The sequence below is a fragment of the Trichosurus vulpecula genome, chromosome 1 (genome assembly GCF_011100635.1).
Source record: "Trichosurus vulpecula isolate mTriVul1 chromosome 1, mTriVul1.pri, whole genome shotgun sequence".
In the NCBI taxonomy this organism is placed as follows: domain Eukaryota; kingdom Metazoa; phylum Chordata; class Mammalia; order Diprotodontia; family Phalangeridae; genus Trichosurus; species Trichosurus vulpecula.
Window position 1 is genome coordinate 273,297,099 of NC_050573.1, and position 26,020 is coordinate 273,323,118.

Consider the following 26,020-nt stretch of genomic DNA (forward strand, 5'->3'; position numbering starts at 1 on the left):
CCCTCTCGGAGTAAAGCAGCAGCTATTGCTCCCGGGGCTTCTTGCGGATGAAAGCCATGGTCCCCCGTGCTTGGCGATCCCTCGAAGAGCCAGAGAGCGACCGGAGGCGAGCAGAGGCAGAAGCCACGGACCTCCGGGAGGAAGAAGAAGGTGGCGCTCCTAACTCCCTTCCCCCTCCCAGCCCGTACGCCCAAGCAGCCCCCAGGCGCGCAGGCGCGCGCCCTGGTTCGCATCCCTTCTCCGCTCCTTGTGGGCTGGGGACTGAGGGAGTCCCCGCGCGAGGCGGCTTGAGCGCACCTCTGTGCCCCTGTGTGAGGGAGCGAGGCCGAACCGGCTCAGCCTGGGTCCGGCAGGAGAGGGAGAGAAGGAGCGAGAAACGATGGTGGGGGGGAGCGGGGCCGCAACCGAGGTCGCGTGCGAGGGCACAGCCTCTTTTCTTTCTCACTGAGTCATCAATGCAGTCCTATCGCGGAGGGGCTTCCCTGGGTTTCAGGTGGCCTTGGTCACTGTCACCTTCCTGCTGAAGCTCAGAGCATTCCGGAGATAGTTACGACGACTGCATTGCCGCATTTATATTTACTGTATATTTTACTGCATCCCTTCGAGAGCAGGGGACTCCTTTCCTAATTTCTCCCGGAAACAAACTCCACTCAATTAAAAAAAAATGTTTTTATGTCATCATAGTTTTTTTGTTGTTTTGTTTTGCTTTGTTTTTATATCACCATTTCCCCAGGAACTTTCTTTGGCCCTCCTTCTTAACTTTTTTTTTTTGTGTCATGGACCCTTTGGGCATTTTACTGAAGCCTCAGAATAATGTTTTTAAAAGCATAAGGTAAAAAAGAATACTATTGAAAAGGAAACCGAATATTTTGAATAGTTATCCATTTTTTTTTAAAGTTACTAGACTTAACCCCGTTATAGAAGATGGATAGTGACCTACAGGGGAAGTTTTGAAGCTACTTTTAAAATCAAGATTGCCACTGGGAGATCATTTTGTAGATTGCTACCTAATGCTTGGTTGTAAATATAGTTGGTCAAATTAATAAACAAGTATTCTCAGAGGAAGCCGATGAAGTAGGACTTTTGTTGGATTCCTGAGAAATAAAACGATAGATCATAGCACGTAGATTAATGGGCAATGCTTGTATATTAGCATGGTATCCGGAGTATCTGGAGAAGATAGTATAAGGGACAATGTGTGGTATGGATTTACGAATCCAATAATTAAAGCAGAGGCATCTCAAGGTGAAAGTAGAAAGGAAAACTTATTACGATCCCGCGGGAAAGGGCAACTCCAGGCACCTCTCAGTGTCAGAGCCTGCTGGACACAGAGAATTGGGGTGTTTATATAGGTCTCTAACCGCAATTCCCCCTCCCAACCTCCTTCCTCTCAGCTTGAAGACATAAGCTTTGAGGGTACAATCTGGACGTGATAAATCTACCCAGTGACAATGGCAAAGAACAAGTAGTATGGTTATTTTTGACAAGCAGGTGATGGACACAACCTTCCCACCATTCTTATCCCATTCTCCCATCAATCTGAAGTGATAAATCTATCTTAATGACAATGACAATGAGCAAATGGTTTGGTTATCTGTGACAGGCAGAAGCCAGTTGTTGGTTACCTCATCTTCACATCTGTGGCAGACTAGCCTTTCCCACCACCCTTGCTTCTGCAACGGATGCCTACCATCACCCTTACATCTGTGACGGATCTCCCCAGCACCCTTACGCCTTGTCTCCCATCATTCTTACACCCAACTGGTCTTGCACGTTTACATTGCACCTGGCTTTCTGGCTTTTCATCCATTCTTCTCCCAAACTGGGGGTCCCTCATCCTGGGGTCAATACATAGGAGGTGAGCATCCTGTGTCCTATCCTTACTCTCAGAGGATTTTATGGTTGCCGACTTATTCACCTCAACCCTTCTTTCTTTCAGGCTTCTCACCATTGGGTAAATACACAGGATGTGAGCATCCTGTGTCCTATTCTCATCCTTGGGGCCTCACGGTCACTAGCTTTGCCTATAGAAAGGAAAACATCTAAGTAGAGAAATGGCTTTACAGAAAGGAAAATATCTAAGTAGAGAAATGGAACTTATTTCTATTTATTTAATTTGTCTCTTTTTATGAGAGGTCTTCACTCGTTCCACTCAACAAGAAGTTGGGCTCAGAATTGAACAGGAAAGCAGGAAGGATTATACCTTTGGGAAATTGTAGAGCTCCCCAAACATCTCCCAGAAAACAAGCTCCACTCTTTTTTAAAACAAATTTTATTAATGTTTTTTTAATATCATCATAGTTTGTTTTTCTTTTGTTTTTCATACCATCATAATTTCCCCAGTAACTTTTTCCCTCCCTCTCTCAGAGAGCCCATATAACAAATAGTATTATTTTTTAAAGAGAAAAAAAATGGGAAAAATCTTGAAATATGTGCAGTGGGCAACATTTGTGGACCTCTCACCTCTGCAAAGGGAGGTGCAAAGATTCAAGAGTCTTTTCCTAAAATTTCTTTTGAGCCATGTTTGTTCTTTATAATTTTGCAAAATTCACTTTTAATTTGTGTGTACAGTAGTTCTTTCCATTTACATTTTTATAATCATCTATGTTGTTACCTCCACTTGGCTTACTTTACATTAGTTCATGTAGGTGTTTTCATACATCTCTGTATTCATCGTTTTTCATAGCACTGTAGTATTTCATTACATTCATATACTGCAATTCATTTAGCCATTTCCTAACCTATGGGTATCTACACCCCCCCATTTCTTTGCTATCACAAAAAATGCTGTTACAAGTATTCTGATATACTTGGGGACTTTTTTTTAATCGATGCCCTCCCTTGGTTTTAAGCCAGTAACAGAATCTCTGAGTCAAAGGGTATAGACATTTTAGTTATTTTATTTGCATAATTCCCAACACCTTTGCAAAATAGTTGTTCAGTTTCACAGCTGCTTCAACAAAGTACTAGTATGCCTATCTTCCCACAGTCCCTGCCTCTTAATGTCCTTTGACCACTTACCTATACACACACACACACACACACACACACACACACACACACACACACATTGCATATCTGTATCTTTTAACTGTTTATTTAGCTTGGTTAGCAAACCCTTATCAGGAAAATTTGACAAAAATATTTCTTTCCCATTCAACCGCTTCCCTTCTTACCTTGGATGCATTAATTTTGTCTGTACAGAAGCTTTACAGGTTCATGTAACCAAAGTGATCTATTTTATCTTTGATTAAGAACACATCTCCTACCTATAGCAGAGAGAAGGCTTGATTTCCTATTCTAATTTTTTCATAGTATTATTGTTAACATTAAGGTCACATACCATTTAAAATGTATTGTAGAATGTGGCATAAGATGTTCTCTAAGCCCATTTTCTGCCAAAATGCTTTCTAGTTTTTCTAGCTGTTTTTAATAACATAGGGAGTTCTTTCCTACATAATTTATATTTTCAGGTTTATTAGGTTATTGGATTCCATTGTTTCTGATCTAGTCTGTTCCATTGATTTAACTTTCTGCTTTTTAAACAAGACCAGATAGTTTTGATGATGCTGCTTTATGTTATTTTGAGGTCTGGAAGTATAATTTCCCCTTTATCTTCTACTTCTTATCTTTTCCCTTGATATTCTAGATCTTTTATTTTTCTAAGTGAATTTTGTTATTATTTTATCAAGATCTATGAAATATCCATTTGATCATTTAATTGATGTAGTATTAAAAATGTAAATTTTAGTAGTATTGTCATTTTTATTTTATTGACACAGCCCAGCCATGAGTACTGAATATTCCTGCAGTGATTTAAGTTGTTCTTTATTTTTTTAAGAAGCACTTTGTAATTGGATCTACTCAAGTGTTTTGTGTGATTTGGTAACTTGATTGTCAGTCTATTTATGCATCTTATAGATATTTTCAATGAGATTTCCCTTTCTATTATTGCCTCTTTGATTTTGTTTCCTAGTAATTGTGGACCTGGATAAAAACTCAGACAAGTTCAAAACAATGCATATCAAATAAGTTTTATATATATATAGTAAAACATGTGTGTACTATAAGACATGCTCTACAAATAGTTGTTAACCCCAAATTAAATAATAAACCTCAATTAAAGTGACCTTTTTCTTTGAGGTAACACAAAATACACCATACGTTACTCTCCTCTAAGGAAACTGATTGCACTAAAATTCTTTTCACTAAAACAAAACTGAAGATGTCTCTTATTTAAACATAAGCAACTAATAGATTCATATTTCAGTTCTACAAAGTCTTACATCATCATCTAATTATCCTGAAAAATTGAAGGACTTTTTTCAGTACACAAATATAGATAAGTACAGACAGGTAGATGACAAAGCCAAATAGTCATTCACTTAGTTGTTCAGGATATGGTATTACAACAACCAGACTCATCAGAAAAATCACAGCTTAACTTCCTCTTGTTAGAAAGATCATAACAGCACCAACACTGGTCCTCCAGGCCTGAGTTCAAGGACACAGATATATGACAAGGTAAAGTATCTTCAGTTCCATTTGATTTCAGGTAAGAATAGTATAAGCAGTCAAATGTATGACAGGATACCACAGCCAGGTTCAGAATTAACTAGGTGGGAAGATTTCTTGTATGGGAAACTGAGTCAGGAGGGTTCAACCTTAGCCTTTCCAAGGTCACCTTCCCAACCTTATTTCCAAGGAAAAATAATCACAGATTTCGCTCCCATTGATCTGTTCTCATTTTCATGAAGAAGTGAAACATTTGACCAAGGATACAACAAACCTGAAAATGAAACTTAGAAAGAAAATTCAGGATCCCAAAAGGTTTCACCTCAAACAACAAAGCCTCCCTAAGCATAGTTTGGCTAGACACAATTGTTATCAACACACTCAACTGGATGCAATAAATTAGCTAGCACATAAAAATTTATCAGGTCTAAAAAAATGACAAAAGAGAGTTTACTTAACATTCTTTTCTACTAGTGTTTCTCTTTCTCAAAAACAGTTTGAAACTCATCCTGATATAAAAAAGGCAGTCATTAAAAATTAATATATTGTATATTAACCCTTTCAAAGCAAAAAAAAAAAGATCCAGAGTAGAGTCTGCTAAATTGGTTTAAGATATAACTATAGTACAGAATATTCCAAATATATCTTCATAATTATCATAACCACAAATTAGCACATGATTAACTTCTGTACCATAAATACACATTAAAAATATTTTTTCTCTCATTCAAGGAGGGATTGTAATGGGAGATGGGGATCCTGTCCTGTAAATAAACCAATACATAAATTTTTTTCACAGGGTTGATAAAGTTCCCCAAACCTGGCTATCACAAATGGCTTTTAAAATCACAATCCTCTCAGGTTGGAAAGGTATTAGTACAACACATTTCATCACAGATCCAATTAGCAAAAAGTAAGTAGGGGCCACACCCTTTAAACTGAAAAACAAAGGTAACAGGAATTGGTAATAAATTCTGAGTAATTATCCCAAATAGGAAAATATATCATGCTGTAGATGAATTCACATTGGACAAATAAATTCCACATTAAGATTAGTAGGAAATGTATTTATATACATTTTGTTCTTTACACAAATAGAGATAACCATAAACAGGTAGATAACAAGGCCAAATACTCATTTACTTAGTTGTTCAGGATACGGTATTTGCAACAACCAGATTCATCAGAAAAATCACCAGGTGATTTTTTTCACTTTACCAGGTGAAATTCATAACTGTGAATTTTCTGAGCTAAATATTGTAAGCCATTGCTGTTAGAATTTCTCACTTTAAGATTCTGGGTAGAAAACATATTTGGCCCAGGCAAAAAAGCTCTAAGGAGTTAGGCCTCATACTGGCAGGGTGTGACCCTTCTTCCTCAGCCAGAAATACTTGAAAGTTTTCACAGAACACAAAAAGAGTTGATTCTCAATTTGCACCATACAAAGAAACAAGATAGAGCACCAGAGATCCCAATAGACCACATTCATAAAATGCTTGATAGGAGGGCATGGGCAAGGTCTGATGCTAGGCAATCTATAGATGAGCTTCCTACAAAGCTCTGAAAAGGTGGGTGAGCACAGCTACTAGATGCTTCTCTCACTTCACTTGCAGCAGACCAAGAAGTTAAGGTAGTGTGGTTCCATAGGTAAGAATAGCAATTAAATCCCTTAGCTTTTGTGATTTCAACTAAAATTAAATCATTGTACTGAACCTCAGCATGAGGTCTTAAAATAGTGCTTAGTCTGTTACAGGAGTGTAACACTGAGCAATATTTCTCAAACATAATTACTTTAAACTGTTAGCAAGGCTGGTAAGATCTTAGGATTCTGCTTTTTGCAGATGAGGACATATTAGAGATTTCTGCTATATCAAACCCATAGTAAGAACATAAATATCTATTGCATTTCTAAATGAACTGTTTCAAATAATTTATATCATTTTTTTTAACAAATGAATCTATAACAATTTAATTTAAAAGAATCCAGATTTTAAAAGTAATTACCATTTTAACAATAGGTCTAACATGGTGATTTTTCTGTCCTTTAAAAAAACTGGGATAATTAACTCATTTTCCCCATGTTGTCTCATTTATGATTTCTTGAAATAGAGCACTGGAAAACTAGGCTTTTGTAAATCCCATTGAGATTCAAATGGAGATACCTGACCATGCCTTAAACTCAAATCACTCTGGCTTTCACTGATTGGCCAATAACAGCCTCTCTTGGTCATTGTTTTGGGTTTTGATGGCTCATAGTGAGTATAAAATATTGATTGCTTCTGTTGTGGCCAGAAACCCTGAGGATCTTCCCCTTCCAGATTGATTTCTTTTCTTTTCTTTTCCTTTTTCGAGTGGATGAAAGAGGCCATTTTTTTTTGCCTCATTTCTTACCTAGCCTCAATCAATAATGGTTGTGACTTCAGACAAACTGATACCTGGGAAAGACTTTAGCTTAAAAAGGCCAAGGTTTCCCACTGCATCTAGGGCCCTCTCCAGTCATCTTGATTTATATCCTGCCACTAGACCAAGATGGCTCCAGAGGAGAGAGTGAGGTTAGTGATGTTGCATAGCCCTGCCTCACTTAAATTTAATTCACTTGCAAGTCAAGACATCACACTCCTGGTGTCATTGGCCCTCTTCAAGAAGGAAGGACAAACAGCAACAACAAAACAACAAACCAAATTCATGTTAGCCATTATTTTTATCCACAGAACAAATAGATAAACTTGAGGTAACTTGTTTTTAAGATCATATAATCTACAAAATCCGTGCAAACAGATCCATACAATTTTTTAACACTTTGTCTTAATGCCAAATAGTAGCATAAATTCTGACTTATAATAAACATCTTACTAGGAAAAATACATTTCCCTCAGAAGAAGACCAGACTAAATTCAATTACACCTGGAGATATTTTCCAAATGGTATCAAAAGAATATTAATTTATAATATTAGCATACACAGTTTTTAAACAAAATCAGTGATTTGGTAAATATTTTTATTCTCAAGATGTAATATGACTATTAATATACCTATAACAATTAAAATGTTGAATTATGGCCAGTTGTAATTCTGTTATTCCCTAAAATATGGAGGCGCCAAAAATCCTTTAAGTTGTTTTTAGCAATTATAAAACCTGCAACAGCTTACAGAAACTTGGTCTGTTTGAATAAAAATTAAGTTCTGGTATATTGTTCACAGAAGTAACACAAAGAATTTTTCAAAATAAATATCACATTTCAATTTGCTTTCTTAAACTTCTCTTTTAGGAGTCAAGAATTAAGACAGTTCTTAAGATTCAAATATATAATCTACTATAAAAATGAGTAACATCTCATATAAATTACAACAAAATTTCTAATTTCAAAACATACACACCAATACAAAAAATGACTTCTAAATTGATCAGTGCTAAACTGTAGTTTGTAGGACTCTCCAAGTATCTAACTAGATTTTCTAATCAAACCCCATTTACTTTTTGGCTGGTCCTTGGTTCACACAAACTTTTCTTTTTACAAGCTCGCTTTTCCCATATCAGTAAAATAACCTTTCTTTCCTGGATATAAAACAATAAATCTATCATTCAGAGGCAGTGGGGAAAGGGTGCTCTGATTTCTCTTAAAACAAATTCTAAAGAATGTTAATTTATAGCAAATTGGCTAGAGTAGTTCAGCATTTATAAAAACATTTAAACCAAAATTCAGGAATTCACAGTAGTGAACTTACATTTCAGTAGTAAACTCAGTTTCTAATTAGTCTATAATAGAAAAACAGTCTGAGAGAAATCCGTCTCTCCCTCCACACTCTCCAAAGCTTCCTCAGATTTCAGGAATGTAAAGAGAAAGAGACAATTGTTCTGAAGGCTTAAAGGACTAAAAAAGCAAATTATAAGACACAGAGGTAGATTTGCCAGCAAAGTATTTTCCTTCTAAACTCTGTTCTCACAGTTGCAGACACACACAGACTTTGAGAGACACAAACTTGGGCACAGAAAAACACAAACAGAACAACATCTTTGAGACAGTGGCCTCAATATAAAAGTTACTTCTCCTTACCTGCTTTACTACCTATCTCCAGAGGCTGTGCTAACTCACACACAGACACACAAATACATATACACACAGCACACAACACAAAAAAAAGCACGCCACAAAGACAGACACAAAGACTGCAGCCTCCTTAAAAATAATTTTGCATGCACAAATGAAAGCAAATGAAAGTCCCCCTTTTATGTCAAATTCTGGGGCATATATACATATATATATATATATATATATATATATATATATATATATATATATATATGTTTATGTGTGTGTGTATACACACATATACAAATCCCAGAATTTGACAAAAATTAGCCATAAATGTGGTTCATTTAGAGTCAGATCCTCATTTACAGTTTTCTGGATAACAAAGAATTTGTCTCTTTGGATACTTTTGATGGAGAACCCTGCCTTGTCTAGATATGATCTCAAATGCAAGATTATATTGTCTTTTGCCATTCTTGCAGTTATCTGCAGCAGCAACCATATGATTGGCAGCCCCATATAACCAGTGACCGTCCTGGAGGACAGCTACCCATTGCCATACCAGGAGACCAAATTACCCATAAGCAAACTTTAATGATTAGTCACCAGAAACCTTCAAATAAATCCTCAGAGAATTCAACCAAGGTGGGAATTCAGAAATCTGTGACAGGACTTACCAAAGTACATTTTAGATCTTGGGCCCTAGATAGACACAATGGATCTGTCTTGGTATCAGACTCACAGGGCTGAGTCAGCTGCTGTCCATGGATGTCCTCCTTCAACTCCCACTTCTGACAACAATATGAGGACCTGGATGAAAATTTGGACCAGCTAGGTGATCAGTAAATTTAGTGAGGCATTTATTCAGCATTGAGGAATAGCAATTCAGAACAGTCACTGCCTTGCTTAGACAGTGCTGTTCAAAGAGAAAGGGGAAAAAGAGATTCTTATGGAGTTTAGTCATAGGAAACAGAAGGAGGGAGTATAGCCAGGATGCATAGAACAGCCAAACTGCAGGTGGGAATGTCACAGAGGTGTCTCTGAGATTATCTCTGTCTAGGAGCAGGGGTAGTTAGAAATAGCGGAGGTATTCTGAAGTCTTCTTGGAGACAAAAACTACTGCCCAGAGCAAAGACTCCCAAAGATTGACCTTGAGACGGGGAAGGGCAGTTAGAAACTACTAGTCAGAACAATGTAGGAGCCCAGAGATTCCCAAGGATTGACAAAATGTAGTTGTTTTTTGAGGATTTATTTTTATAGTCTACAATTTTATTGAAAGTATTAATTATCTTGATTAGTATCTTTGATGATCCTCTAAGATTTTCAAGTAAGCCATCAAATCATCAGCAAATAGGTATGATTTCATCTCATCTTTACCTATCTTTGTGCCTTTCATTTCTTTCTCTTGTCTTATTTCTATTATTAGCATTTCTAGAACTTTATCAAATAACTATATCAAATAATTACCATGTCCTTTTTGGGGAGAGGAAGGTTCATATTGCATGTGATATTTGCTTTTGTTTTTATTTTTACATTCAGTTTTATTTTGTTTCCAGTTCTGAATTCCCTCCATCTCTTTTCCCCTTCGCCCTTCTATTGAGAAGGCAAGAAAAACAAAATTCATTATGAATTTGTACAGTTATGTAAAACAATTTCCACATTAGCTCTATCCAAAAAGAAAGAAAGTAGGAAAGAGAGAAAGAGAAGAAAATACACTTCATGCTGCCCTCTGACTCCATTGGCTCTCTGTCTAGAGGTGGATAGTATGTTTCATCATGAGTCCTCTAGAATTATGGTTGATCATCGTGCTGATTACAGTTACTAAGTCTTTCAAAGTTGATTATTTTTACAATACTATTTTTATTGTATAAATTACTTTTCTGGTTCTCACTTCATTTTCTCTCAGTTCATACTAGTGTTCCCTTCATCATTTCCCATGTCAAAATAGGATTCCATCATATTTGTATTACATAGTTTTTTGAGCCATTCCCTAGTTGATGGGCATCTCCTCAGTTTCCAATTCTTTATCATTACAGAAAGAGCTGCTAGAAATATTTTTGTGTACATAGGGCCTCTTCTTCTTTCCTTGATCTCTTTGAGGTATAGACCTAATGACAGTATCATTGGGTTAAAGAGTATGCACAATTTAGTATCTTTTGGGGCATAGTTACAAACTGCTTTCCAGAATGGTTCAGTGAATTCACAGCCCATTGTATTATTGTACCTATTTTCCCTCAGCCCTTCCATAATTTGTCATTTTCCTTTTTTGTCATCTTAATGAATCTTAATGGATATGAGGTAGAAACTCATTTATATTTATTTGGTTATTAGTTATTTGGAGTATTTTTAAAAATATGACTGTGCTCTTCAAATTTGCTTATGATGTCACCCTATCTAATTCCTGTACCAATTTAGAGCTTATCCTGTCTATAGTAAGAGATATTAGTATAAGTCTATTTTGGGTGTGTGGGGTATCCAGGGAGGACTAGGACTTCTGGTGTAAGGACTTGCCTAGCACTTTTCGGGGCTGCTCATCCATCTTTGGTGTACGCCTATCACGTAACTCTTACTTGTGGTTCCAAGAAGCTGCAGCATGTGTGGCAGCCACACACCAGTAAAACTGTCTCAACAGATAGGCTAAACCAAGTTGAGGGTGACCAGCAGGCCTCAGATCTGTCAATGACTTAGGGAGGGAGATGTCTGCCCCAAGCACATGGAGATTGGTCCTGGTGGAATAGGCAGATGAGAACAATTTGTTCCAATGGACACAAAGGCAGCTGAGACAGGCATTGTAGAGTGTTTAGAACTTGGTAAGACATCAAAGACACCAAGGTCATCCACTGCACCCTGGGCCATCAACAGTCATCCTGACTTTTGTCCTGCCACTGGACTTTTATGACTCTGGAAGAGAGAGTGAGGCTGACGACTGTAGCTATATCTCACTTAAATCCAATTCACATGTGAGTCAAAACATCATCTCATGATGTTACTGGTTCTCTTTGAAAACAAAGGATAAGCAACAGCATTTTGGCCCCACTGTTTTTAGGTTTCCCCAGTAGTTTTTGTCAAATAGTGTAAGGTTAATGGGGAATAAGATCTTCCCCGCCCATCAGTAGGCCTCATGTACAGCCCATTAAGGGAAGCTTGCTTGCTTGTAGGAAAGCTTACACACCTTTTGCTGTTAGGCACTGAGTCAGGAGGGTTCTGGCTCTGAGCCTATTAGCTGAAAGAGTATATATTCTGAGAGGTGAGCTTTTGCTTTGGGGGCTCACTTACAAGAAAGATCTTGTGATTCCCTGGTCAAGACTCTGAGGGGCCATATGTTCAGAGCTCCCTGACTGTTCAGAGGTAAAGGCTCTCTCGACCCAGTAGTGAATCTAAAGCACATATAGCAATATCGTTTTGATTCAGGCAGTAGAGCCCTGTCTGTTGGTCTTCATTTCTCTCCTCTGTATTTCCTCTGTTTGTATTTTATGTAGTTAAAGAAGATCGTTGACCCCTTTAAAGTTGCTTGCCCAAGGTCACACAGCTAGTAAGTGTGTCAAGTGTCTGAGACTTAATTTGAACTTAGGTCTTCCTGACTCCAGGGCCAGTGCTCTACTCACTGTGCCACCTAGCTGCCCCTAATTTTTATTTTTTAAGCTCTCTAAAGTAATCCTTTGGTAGTTTGATTGGTATGGCACTGAATGCTTTTATTTTTAAATAGATAATTTTTATGTGTTAAAAATGGTCCATGTATTCCTATAATGTGTAGATTTTTATTTTAACATAAATGAGTGTCATACTTTGTCAAAGCCTTTTCCTTCATCTAGTGAGATAATCATGTGGGTTTGGATGTTTTTATTTTTAATATGATTGATTGTGTTGATTGTCTTCCCAATGCTGAACCATCCTTGTGCCCTTGGTATAAGTCCAAATCAGCCATGATGAATGATTTCCTGAATGAACTGCTATAATTTGTTTGACAGAATTTTATTTAAAATGTATGCCTATCTTTTAAATACCAATATGCTATCAGTATTGTCCTAGGGCTTTATGACATAACTGGCCTCTTTTTTGATTTTTTGTTACAAGGATAGTTCACTGAGTAGGGTAGATAGGTAGTTATATTCTGAAATGAAGGTAATGTAAAAATAAAAAATGTCAATAAAAGGAACTTTAAGACACAGAGCACAACCATCTCTGAAGAAATGAAAATTAATGTTACAGAGAGGTCAATAAAGAATGAATGGTCCATCAAGCAGGCTGTGACAACATTTAACAAAAAATGGACTTCAAAGAACAGAGTAAAAGATGTCAGAAGGGCAATGAACAATAGAAAAAGATGTACTGGTCACATGATGATGACAAGGGATGATAGCTAAACAGACTGGTATCTCTAACTGTAAAATCAGAAGAAAGTGGGGGAGGCCCCCAGCTCATTCATTGACCCTTTGGAGCAAACTTTGGAGTCCCTTGGAGGACTTGGACAAGAATCATGCAGGATGGGCAGGAGTGAATAGGTGGAAATCTGTAGTATTAGAGGGATCAGCCAAATTGATGAGACCACAGATCCTTCTGAGTGGAATGAGTGAAGACCTCTCATAAAAAGGGACGTATTAAATAAATAGGAATAAGTAAGATAGTAAGGCCTCTCATGAAATCTAAACTTCAGCTTTCTACTTAAGTTTTTCTGTAAGACAAGTTAGTGACCATGGGAAGACAAGTTAGTAAACATAGGATTCCCCCAAGAATAAAAATAGACACAGGATGCTCACATCCTGTGTATTTACCTAAGGGCAAGAGGCCCAAGAAAGAAGGCTAGAGGTGAATAAGTCAGCAACCATAAAATCCTCTGAGAATAAGGATAGGACACAGGATGCTCACCTCCTGTGCATTGACCCCAGGATAAGGGACCCTCAGCTCAGAAGAAGAATGGATGAAAAGCTGGAAAGCCAGGTGCAACGTAGACGTGCAAGACCAGTTAGGTGTAAGAATGATGAGAGATAAATGTAAGGGTGCTGGGGGATATCCGTCCCAGATGTAAGGGTGATGGACTGCATCCGTTGCAGAAGCAAGGGTGGTGGGAAAGGCTAGTTTGCCACAGATGTGAAGATGAGGCAACGAACAACTGGCTTCTGCTTATCACAGACAACCAAACCATTTGTTCATTGTCATTGTCACTGAGGTAGATTTATCACTTAAGATGTAAGAATGGTGTGTCACTGCTTGTCAAAAATAACAATACCATTTGTCCTCTGCCATTGTTGCTGGGTAGATTCGTCCCATCCAGATTGTACCCTCAAAGCTTGTGTCTTTAAGCCAAGAAGAAGGAGGTTGGGAGGGGATATTGCGGTTAGGGACCTATATAAACACCCAAATTTTCTGTGTCTGATGTGCTCTGACACTGAGAGGACCCTTGGGGTGCTCTTGGGGCCTCAGTTGCCCTTTCCCGTGGAATCATAATAAAATTTCCTTTCTACTTTCACTTTGAGATGTCTCTGCTTTAATTCTTTAATTCGTAAATCTGTGCCACACATTTTTGAGTGGTTTTTAAATTCTAGGGGTACAGGATAATACCCCTAATGCCTGACAATCCAGGTATAACAATGATTGGTTTACTTTTTCCGAGGCTTCTAATTGAACGTGCCCTAAAGCCATATTTGAACCTGAACTCTGAGCTGGTCCAAAAGTCCTAGAACAAAGGGTAGAGCCCATTTTTTGGACTGCCTTGTATCTCATGCATCTTGCTCAGAGTAGGTACTCAGTAGATACCTGAACAGAAAGGAGAATCAGGAAGAGCTATAATCCAAAACTGTTCAGTGAGTAGCAGCATATGATACGGTTTTAGGATGACAGCACATTTATTTTGTTCCTACTAGGTATAGGGCAGTGTGACAGGAATTATGGGGTATATGAAAAAGGGTGAAACAAGTTCATGTGCAAAACCAATATACTAATACTTGTGTTATCTAGTATGAAGGAAAAACTATTTAGACTTAATCTTTCTCAATGCTATCGAACAAACTTTAGTAATCAAATGAATGCAAACATTACTTTATTATCTATTAGACAATATGAACTACCAGATTTCCTAGAGCTTCTTAGTAAATATGTCTTGTACTGGTATTCAGTACTAAGGTTCCCTTTCTGCTGGTCAGAGTGGAGACAGCCTCAGTTGCCACCCAAGGTCAGGCTGAAGACTGGGCATCTCTTATGGATTTTTATTGGTTCTAGATATGGGTGTTAGCTGGTTACAATCAAATTCAAATTGGTGATTGATTATCAAACTTAGATGAATAGAAACTATCAACTAAATCTAGAATCATTAGCAAGTATTTATCAGTTGCATACCAAATCTAGGGAACACATGTCTATAATAGTTGTTTATCAAATCTGGGGAGCATATCATTAGTAGCTATTTACAAAATTTGGGATATGCAAACATTATTAGCTATTTACTAAATTAGGGGGGACATATGTTACTGCCAAACTATATCACTCAAGTCTTTATTATAGAAAAGAAATTTATATAACTTGTCACAAAATGGAGGCTTAAAACAAAATGGAGTCAGTTTTATCAAGGCAATAAATTTATTCTCACTACAGATAGGTTCTGTTCTCAACCTAAAATCTAGGCTATAAGAGCTGCTGTGGATCAGTACATGATTAATTTCTAAATAAGGAGCATAAATAATATATGCTTTGGCTTCATAAGAAGGTCAGAGCATTTGTTGAGTAGTCTGAGAAGTTATAGAGAAGAGACTTGAGCTGTGAATCTTGAAAGATACATGAGATTTGGATAGGCAAAAAGAAGTATTATTTAGGTTCAGAGCTATGTATAGAGAGGAGTATCAGAGAATAGTTTGGCAGATGGTCCACTGATTTTTTATTTCAATATGACTCATATTCATTCCTCTCCACCATGTCACTTCCCTGATGAAAAACCTTCAATGTTTGTACAAGAAAGTAGCTAGAGATAAGGTTAGGAAGGTTGTTTGGGCCTAGATTGTAGTAGACCTTAAATGTCAGGTAAAAGACTTGGAACTTTATCTGTTGGGAGAGGAAGGCATTGAGGTATTTTGATCAGTGGAATACCATGATGAAAATAGGAGGTATGGAAAGAAAAGGGTACTCTAGGCATGAAAGTATAAGAATATATATAAGATGATAGTAGTAGGCTTAGAAAAGAATAAGAGAAACACTGAGAAAAATAAATAGACTTGGTGAATTAATTCAGTATTAGGGGAATGCAAGAGCAAGAAGTCAAAGGTGACTCAGGTTTCAAGCCTGAATGGTAAGGAGAAGTTTGGTGCCACTGACTCAGGAAGAGGAACCAGTTTGAAGGGGAAGAAGGTAAGTTTAGTTTTTGAGTCACCTTGCTCCCAAACAATATTTCACCGATGTAGGCTGGCATCACATCTGCCCTCTACTAGATGCCAAAATGTGACATCCTCTTCTGTCTTGCCTTGAATCAGAAGGGACCCTATTGGATGAGTTCCACGGGGACTTTGTCAGGATGCTTTTGAGCCTAAAAACATTAATTCAATAAATATTTAATAAGCACCTACTACTTCTTCATTATTTATGTATATGCTTCACATGGATGCTGTGTGTATTTGTGGCAATTTTCCCAGGCTAATAATATTAATAATAGTAATAATAATAAAAAGTAATGTTTTTATAGCACTTAATATGTGCCAGGTACTGTGCTAAGTGCTTTATAATTATTATCTCAGGGGCAGCTAGGTGGCGCAGTGAGTAGAGCACCGGCCCTAGAGTCAGGAGGACCTGAGTTCAAATCCAGCCTCAGACACTTGACACAATTACTAGCCATGTCACCTTGGGCAAGTCACTTAACCCCAATTGCCCTGCCTTCCCCCCTCTGAAAAAAAATTAATATCTCATTTGATCCTCACAACAACCCTGGGAAGTAGGTGCTATTATTATCCCTATTTTACAGATAGGGAAACTGAGGCAAATAAGGGCTAAATGACTTGCCCAAGGTCACACAGTTAGTAAGTGTTTGAGGCTAGATTGAAGTTAAGTATTCTGGATTCCAGTCCTGGCACTCTGTCTACTGCGCTGCCTAGATGGTTTATGTAAAACATTTAGTAAAGGTTTATGTAAAAAAAAAAACCTTTAGTAAAGTTTTGTGTAAAACCTTTAGTAAAGGTTTATGTAAAAAAAACCTTTAGAAAAGGTTTATGTAAAACCTTTGCTAGAAGCGAGTTGTATATATTGGCTATTAATGTGAATACAACAATGGAGTTTGTTAATTATAGTGTTAGAAGAGCAGAACAATAAACTGTACCAAGGGTTCTTAACCTGGGGTATGTGGTCTTATTTTTTTGTTGTTTTTAATATTGTGATAGCTCTATTCCATATAATTGTTTTCTTTTGTAATACCATATATTAAAAAACATTCTGAGAAGCGGTCCGCAAACTTTTCTGGGCTGCTAAAGGAGTGCATGACACAAGAAAGATGAAGAATATACCCTTGAACAAATGGTAGTCACTTCCTTAAGGATCCAGCCTGCAAAAATGTGAATGTTGTGTTAGGGAGGTAGCCCAGAGGGAGTGTTGAACATATATATCACTGTATGTTCAGCTTCTCCAAAATTGACAGGTACCCACTATATTTCCAATTCTTTGCTACCACACACAGAGACACATACAAGGCCATATTCTTCAAAATCTTATGGAAGTGAATGTTGAAAACTAAAAATTAATTCATTAATTACAAAAAAAAGTGTTGGATCAGCCAGAAAAAAAAGAACAAATTGTTGGTGACAAAAAAATGACAAATGGATAGAAGAAAGAATATCAATTCCTATTATGACTATGTATATAAATTTCCCTGGTATAAATCAAATGCCATAATGAAGAAATAATGCCCCCCCAACTGTCTTAATTAGTAAATGCTTAATCTACAATGTAATGGAAATGTATGATGGAAGAATACTAATATAGCTGTCTCATCAAACAAAAGAGAAAAAACAAGTGAGTGGAACAAGTGAAGACCTCTCATAAAAAGGACAAATTGAATAAATAGGAATAAGTAAGATAGTAAGGCCTCTCATGAAATCTAAACTTCAGCTTTCTACTTAAGTTTTTCTGTAACACAAGTTAGTGACCATGGGAAGACGAGTTAGTAACTGTAGGATCCCCCGAGAATAAAAATAGGACACAGGATGCTCACATCCTTGGCAAGAGGCCTAAGGGCGAGAGGCCCGAAAGAAAGAAGGCTAGAGATGAATAAGTCAGCAACCGTAAAATCCTCTGAGAATAAGGATAGGACACAGAATGCTCACCTCCTGTGTGCTGACCCCAGGATAAGAGACCCTCAGCTCAGAAGAAGAATGGATGAAAAGCCGGAAAGCCAGGTGCAATGTAGCCATGTAAGAACTGGTCAGAAAGACCAGTTAGGTATAAGTATGATGGGAGACAGATGTAAGGGTGCTGGGGGATATCCGTCCCAGATATAAGTGTGATGGACAGCATCTGTTGCAGAAGCAAGGGTGGTGGGAAAGGCTAGTTTGCCACAGATGTGAAGATGAGGCAACGAACAACTGGCTTCTGCTTATCACAGACAACCAAACCATTTGTTCATTGTCATTGTTACTGAGGTAGATTTATCACTTAAGATGTAAGAATGATGCATCACCTGCTTGTCAAAAATAACCATACCATTTGTTCTTTGCCATTGTCACCAGGGTAGATTTATCGCATCCATATTGTACCCTCAAGCTTGCGTCTTCACACTGAAAAGAAGGAGGTTGGGAGGGGGAATTGCAGTTAGGTACCTATAAAAACACCTGAATTTTCTGTGTCTGGTGCACTCTGACACCGAGAGGACCCTTGGGGTGCACTTGGTGCCTCAGTTGCCCTTTCCCATGGGATTGTAATAAAATTTCCTTTCTACTTTCACCTTGAGATGCCTTGCTTTAATTCTTTAATTCGTAAATCTGTGCCACACACAAGTTAAAAAAACACTTAGTAAGAAATTCAACTAAGCAAAGCTATCTCAATGCTTCTGTTGTTCATCTTTTGCTCTGGAAGAGGCTCAATGACGTCTGGAGGGTGATGTCTTGACTTGCAAGAGAACTGGATTTAAGCAAGCCAGGGTTGTGCAAAGCTAAGGTCTATCCCAGGCCTCAGTTTGTCTGAGGTGACACTCATTCAGTGATTAAAGGCTAGGTTATAATTGAGTCAAAAGATGGCCTAGTTTAACTTCCTTAAAAGAATCAGTGTGGAAGGGGAAGACCCTCCAAGTTTCTAGCCGAACAGAAACAATTACTATTTATACTCCCTCTGAGCCATTAAAACCCAAACAATGAACCTGGTTGGGCTGGGGCTATTATTGGTCAGTTAGTGAGAGCCAGAGTGATTTGGATTTGAAGGCATAGTTAAGTGGCTCCATTTGAATCCCAATGGGCTTTATCAAATCCTGGTTTATCAAAGCTATATTTCAAGAAATCAGGAATGAAAACTACACGGGACAAATAAGTTAATTGTCCCAGTTTTTTGAGGAAAAAAAATAGAATAAATAAATGAAGGGGAAAAATCTAGTCCCCAAATTCCAAGATATCTTGCCAAGTATAAGTGATCAAAACCACATGTAAGGATATAACTCCCCACATGGTGTTTCCACAATCGGGCTGGCAGCTTCTGTGGGGGTGTAAAATCCACCCACAGCCAGCACCCGGAAAGCTGCCAGCACGCTGGGAAAGCACAGGTTCTTTTGATCTGCTTAACCAAGGAAAGCAAGGTTAAAGGGGTTGACAAGCTTACTTTAATTTAGCATACAAATAGCATTCACTCAGTTCAGGGGAAGAGACCAGCACCCTAAACTTCAGAGCAAATTACAAACAAATTACAAATATCAACAGACAGACCCAATACAATTCATAGTTACCAACATCTAGGTTCAGCCTGGGAGCTCAGCACAAGGCTGGCCCAGAGTCACGCTCACCACCACTGCTGCAGGTAGAGCTCCAACAGAAAAGGATCTTCCAGCTGTCTTCTCTCCTCTTGTAGAGTTTTTGACATCATCAAGCGTCGTCTGAATGACCACAGCCCAGGCTCTGGTGATTGGTTCTTGAGTTGGCCCCTCCCCTTAGGACCCTGGGAGGTTCACATCCACATAGATTAGGTTAACACCCAATAGGGCATGGCTCTGGAGTTAACACCTCCCCTTAGCCAGCCCCATCTTGGGCCCCACCCCAGTCACCAATCCGCACCCACATAGGTTCCACACCCAATGGGGCTCTGGGCCTGGGGCCCAGCACCCAGCAAGGCTCAATGAAATACACTGAGCTACTCAAAGAAAACAAAGGCCATTTTGCTTACCAACACACATGGACAGAGGGAGAAGAGAAGGAGGATGGAGGAAAGGGAGAGAGAGGAGAAAGAAGAAGAAGAGGAAGAAGAAGAGGAGGAGAAGGAAATAGTAGCATTGGCCAACTAGAACTGGCCATTTGGGTCCCTGGTACAGCTAGTACTATTCATAGATTGTTGTTTGTCCTTCATTCTCAAAGAGGACCAATGACAATAGGAGTATGATGTCTTGACTTGCAAGTGAGTTGGATTTAAGTGAGGCAGGGCTGTGGAAAGTCATCAGCTTCACTTTCTCCTCCAGAATCATCAGAGTCCAATGGCAAGACATAGGTCAGGACAACTGGCAATGGCCCTGGATATATGCTAGTATTTAACTATGAATAGCAGAGTAGCTACCTCATACATATTCTGGGTAATAATGATGCTAGATGGAATATCATTATAGAGGGCATTTATTTCCGTAGAGAAAATGGTTACACACATGCAGTGAGTAATACAGCTGCTTCAAGGCAGGGACAAAGTCAAGTCCAATGAGAGCAAGATTCACTCATTCCCCCTCACCTGCTCCCTCTTCCCTCCCAACAGAACTGCTTTTTCTTGCCACTTTTATGCAAGATAATTTACCCCATTCTATCTCTCCCTTTCTCCCTCTCTCAATATATTCCTCTCTCATCCCTTAATTTGATTTTATTTTTTTAGATATCATCCCTTCATATGCAACTCACCCTGTGTCCTCTGTCTCACTATATATGTATATTCCCTTCAGCTACCCTAATACTGAGGTCTCATAAATTATACACATCATCTTTCCATGTAGGAATGTAAACAACTTTAGTTAAGTCCCTTGTGATTTCTCTTTCTTGTTTACGTTTTCATGCTTCTCTTGATTCTTGTGTTTGAAAGTCAAATTTTCTATTCAGCTCTGGTCTTTTCACTGAGAAAGCTTGAAAGTCCTCTATTTTATTGAAAATCCTTATTTTGCCTTGGAGCATGATATTCAGTTTTGCTGGGTAGGTGATTCTTGGTTTTAATCCTAGCTCCATTGACCTCTGGAATATCATATTCCAAGCCCTTCAATCCCTTAATGTAGAAGCTGCTAGATCTTGTATTATTCTGATTGTGTTTCCACAATACTCAAATTGTATCTTTCTGGCTGCTTGCATTATTTTCTCCTTGATCTGGGAACTCTGGAATTTGGCAACAATATTCCTAGGAGTTTTCTTTTTGGGATCTTTTTCAGGAGGCCATCAGTGGATTCTTTCAATTTCTATTTTACCCTCTAGTTCTAGAATATCAGGGCAGTTCTCCTTGATAATTTCTTGAAAGATGATGTCTAGGCTCTTTTCTTGATCATGGCTTTCAGGTAGTCCAATAATTTTTAAATTATCTCTCCTGGATCTATTTTCAAGGTCAGTGGTTTTTCCAATGAGATATTTCACATTGTCTTCCATTTTTTCATTCCTTTGGTTCTGTTTTATAATATCTTGATTTCTCATCACATCACTAGCTTCCACTTGCTCCAATCTAATTTTTAAGGTGGTATTTTCTTCAGTGGTCTTTTGAACCTCCTTTTCCATTTGGCTAATTCTGCCTTTTAAGGCATTCTTCTTCTTATTGGCTTTTTGCAGCTCTTTTGCCATTTGAGTTAGTCTATTTTTTAAGGTGTTGTTTTCTTCAGTATTTTTTTAGGTCTCCTTTAGCAAGTCATTGACTTGTTTTTCATGGTTCTCACATCATTCTCATTTCTCTTCCCAATTTTTCCTCTACTTCTCTAACTTGCTTTTTCCGAATCGTTTTTGAGCTCTTCCACGGCCTGAGGCCAGTTCATGTTTTTCTCGGAGGCTTTTGATGTAGGCTCTTTGACTTTGTTGACTTCTTCTGGCTGTATGTTTTGGTCTTCTTTGTCACCAAAGAAAGATTCCAAAGTCTGAGTCTGAATCTGAGTCCGTTTTCGCTGCCTGGCCATGTTCCCAGCCAATTACTTGACCCTTGAGTTTTTTGTTGGGGTATGACCGCTTGCAGAGTATAGATTACTTTGTCCCAAGCTTGAGGGGTTGTGCTGTTGTTTTCAGAGCTATTTCTATACAGCAAGCTCTGCCACACCAGCACTCCTCCTCCCCCAAGAACCACCAACTCGGACTGCGACTCAGATCTTAAGCAGGTTCTGCACTCCTGCTGTGATCCGCCACTTAATTCCTCCCACCAGGTGCGCCTGGGTCCAGAAGCAACTGCAGCTGTAGTTCTGTAGCTGCACCACCCCCGCAGCCCCCAGGGTGGTGGCCGAACCTCCAACTCCTTTCATTCTGTCCCCTCAGCTTTTCGCACTAACCTTCTCTGTTGTCTTTGGTGTTTGTGGGTTGAGAAGTCTGGTAACTGCCACAGCTGACTGATTCAGGGCGCTAGGGCCTGGTCCATCCAGCTCCTGGTCCGGTTGGTCCAGGCACAGCCCACGCTGGGCTCTGCTCCCAGCTCCGAGCGCGATAGACCTTACCCAGTGACCATCCAGGCTATCCGGGGCTGGAACCCTGCTTCCCTCTGCTATTTTGTGGGTTCTGCAGTTCTAGAATTTGTTCAGTCATTTTTTATCAGCATTTGGAGGGTCTTGGGGGAGAGCCCTAGGCAAGTCCCTGCTTTCCAGCTGCCATCTTCTGAAGGTATTTTTATAACAAACTTTTTTCACTATTAAGGTCCATGGAGCAACCACATTTGGCCATCAAATTCTAAATACTGCCATGTGTGTGTATATGTGTGTGTGTGTGTATATATGTATATATATACATATACATATATACACACACACACACACACACACACACACATATATGTACATATATACACACAGATTTATTTATGTGTGTATGTATATGTATATATAAATACATATATACACACATAATTACAGGGGTGTGTATGTGTGTGTGTATATATATATGTACACATATACATAAATATATTTATTTACAGAGGAAGTGGAAATGACAGTAAAGAAAAAAAGATGGGAACAACTGTAAGACTAGATCAAGAAAACAAAGAAGTTTGTGGTAGAGGTGAAACAAATTTTAGTACTGATTCTCAAGGCATCTGAAGAAGGGGAAGGTATCAAAGGCATTGTCAAAATATTAGAATACACCTTGTTTTCCAGGCATAACAACAATCCTTTGCACTCATTCTCTGGATGATATCAGCCACAGTAAAACCTCAGAATTGGGATTTATGATTTCCCTATTTCCCAGGGGATCCTAACCTGAGAGATGAAACTGCGGCCAACATGCTGCAGCAGAAAATGATCATTCACATCTCCTGACAACTGAAACAATCCCTGCAACTGCCAAGTGAGCCAAACCAGGTGCTACACTCCTGTTCCCACCGTGCTAACTCTGGTTCTATACCCCGCTGAACAATCACAAGGGTCAATGACCCTTATGACTTGAGACAGTCACATGGCTCAATGATTCTAATAACTTAGAGACTTCCCACAGGACTCAAGAACTCTGGTATTGTCCCCCAAAATGCCAACTATGAGAACTATTGACTCAAGACCTAAGAATGACTGTGTTGGGTCCTGTCTTTTTGTGGTTTTCATGATTAAAAACCCTACCCCTGCCATAAGCCATAAGCCCTCCTTCTTAGAAGGATTTCTGCTTGCAAGCATTTTCTTCACTTTGAAATTAAACTTCTGTTTGATTCCTGACTCTCCTGTCTCTAGCCCGCTTTGTTTGTCTCTGGCCACCCACAGATTAGAGGCCAGTTCTGGCCCAGGTGACATTGATGGGTGTCAGAAGTGGGATTGAATACAGAACCAGGCCATTGGACTCTAGTACCAATGGGAACAGACTAGGCACTACTGGAAATTTATTTCTCCAGAGTCTAGCTCCCTCCCCCTGGTCTAGTGAATCCTCACTTTTGTCTCTGCTGCAATCCTCTGAGCTTCACCTTGGCTCAGCTTGATGTTCTTTGTGAAGAAAACCTGAGGGCCCCTCCCTTGACCTGTTTCATTCCAGATCACTCCGGTAAGGTTATTCTTTCCTAACTGCACACCTCTGGTTAATTGGCCTCTCCGAGTGCCTCCACACCCTTATTAAATGCACTTGTTAAATTTGCAACTGTGTACACCTCAGTAACTTGCGTGTCTCCGCTGAACTGGTTAATTGTAATTGTGTGCTTTGTTAAGACTGTCTGTCATGTTTGTGTGGTGAGCTAGCCTGCTGTTTGTATCTGTCTTGTCATTTTATCTGTCTATGTCTTCATAAAATGTAAAATGTAAAATGTCTGTGTTGTATTTGTGTTGTGCTAGATTCTGTTACCTTGAAAGATTTAAAATGCAGCCAGCCTGAAAAACTTCAAACGGCTGTAGCCACAAAGTCTACAACACTGGGAAAGATTAATGAATTTTCATAGTTGAAGTAAACATCCCAGTAAGTAGAACTGACCTCCACTTTAGGCTTTAAGAGGGAGATTAGGTTATAAGAAAAGACAGAAAAAAAACCCAACCCTGTAAGGCACCTTTTTTCCTGTCATTTTGGTTTTGGCTATGTTGGAATTATAAAAATAAAGTCATATAATCAAAATTTCAGAACTGCTAAAAACATCTTGGTAGATTAAGGAGTTTGGAAATTAATCATTTTAAGATTGCAGGAGAGAACTCCCGAGTCTTTGGGGTAATTCCAGGAACTTAGTCCCTTCTGAAGTATCTTTGTTAGTTATGAGGTACTACTCTGTCGAATTTGTTTTAAGGAAAAAATAAGGATTAAATTTTATAAAAGTTAAAAGTAAATGGCAAGATTAATAGCTTCATTGTTCTAGGGCAAATGAAGGAAGGCAGCTAGATTGGAAGTAATCTCAGAGTGAAGTAAGAAAAAAAATAGGTAAATGATTTGCATCTTATAGCAACCTCTTCCTTGACATTTCTGACCATAAAAAGAGAAAAGATTGTTTAAACCAGAGATCCCCTGCAACTCTCCTGTTTCAGAGACGCTCTCCCTCTCCCTGTTAACCCCTCTCAACACAGATCAGATTCCCAAATACAGGTGCTGAAAAAGAATGTTCGAAAAATGGAGGGAAACTTGAATTATGTTCTGCCCCACTTGGTGGAGGGATGGTAGGGCAGCAGTTACTATAAATATTGTACAACATATAAGTTTTTTTTTTCTTTTTCCCCTAATCACTTTGGGAAACAGGTATAATATTTGGGCCAAAGGGCATATATATAGATATAGATATAGATATAGATATAGATATAGATATAGATATAGATAGATAGATATACAGATATATATATATAGATAGATAGATATAGATAGATAGATATAGATATAGATATATATACACATACATATGGTTTTATAACTCTTTGGGGATACTTCCACATTGCACTCCACAATGGTTGGATCAGGTGAGGGTGGGTAGGGCGGAGCCCCAATTGAGGAGCTGTAATTGAGCCCAATTGAGGCTGTAAGCTCCACCTGAATCTCAGTGTATGCTCACCTGTGAGCTGGTCTCCTCCATACCTGCTGCCCCAATCTGGCATAGAAAGAGTGCCTGGAAACTGGAGAGCTGCTTCAGCAGCTGGTACAATGCAGGCCTGAGCCCCAGGAGGCCAAGTGTGGAGGACAAGCCCTGCAAGATGCTGGTTAGTGAGGACTTGGGGCCTCAGTGAGCAGCACCATGGAGGTGTGACAGGCCTCAACAAAGCAGAGACAGCTGCTAAGCATGGTGAGGCCCAGGGGAAGATCTGGCGACTATCCTATGACATCCTACCACCTCCAATGGAGCCTGACCACCCCTTCTACAGCAACATCAGCAAGGACTTTCGCTATGCAGATCTGACTGAGGATCAGTTGCCTTCCTGTGAGAGCCTGAAAGGCACCATTGCCCAGGCTCTACCGTTCTGGAATGAAGAAATTGTACTCCAGGTTAAGGAAGGAAAACATGTTCTGATTGCAGCTCATGGCAATAGTCTTCCAGGGATTGTCAAACATCTTGAGGGTCTGTCTGAAGAGGCAATCATGGAGCTGAATTTGCTCATTGGCATTCCCATCGTGTATGAGTTGGACAAGAATCTGAACCCCATCAAGCCCATACAGTCCCTCGGGGATGAAGAGACTGTGCTCAAAGCCATGGGGGCTGTGGCAGCCCAAGGCAAGGCCAAGAAGTGA

The 26,020-nt window shown here is 39.0% G+C and overlaps 1 protein-coding gene and 1 pseudogene across 5 annotated transcripts in view; one reads left to right on the forward strand and one right to left on the reverse strand.

Moving 5' to 3' along the window:
- LOC118858687 (thymocyte selection-associated high mobility group box protein TOX-like) overlaps positions 1-203 on the reverse strand; it is a 144,594-nt gene extending 144,391 nt beyond the window's left edge. For 4 of the 5 annotated variants that reach the window (XR_005010949.1, XM_036769311.1, XM_036769296.1 and 1 more), the window contains exon 1: positions 1-162. The gene's annotated coding sequence lies outside the window, so the exon portion shown is untranslated. The other variant, XM_036769286.1, reaches the window with a different exon arrangement.
- LOC118836982 lies at positions 48-26,020 on the forward strand (annotated as a pseudogene).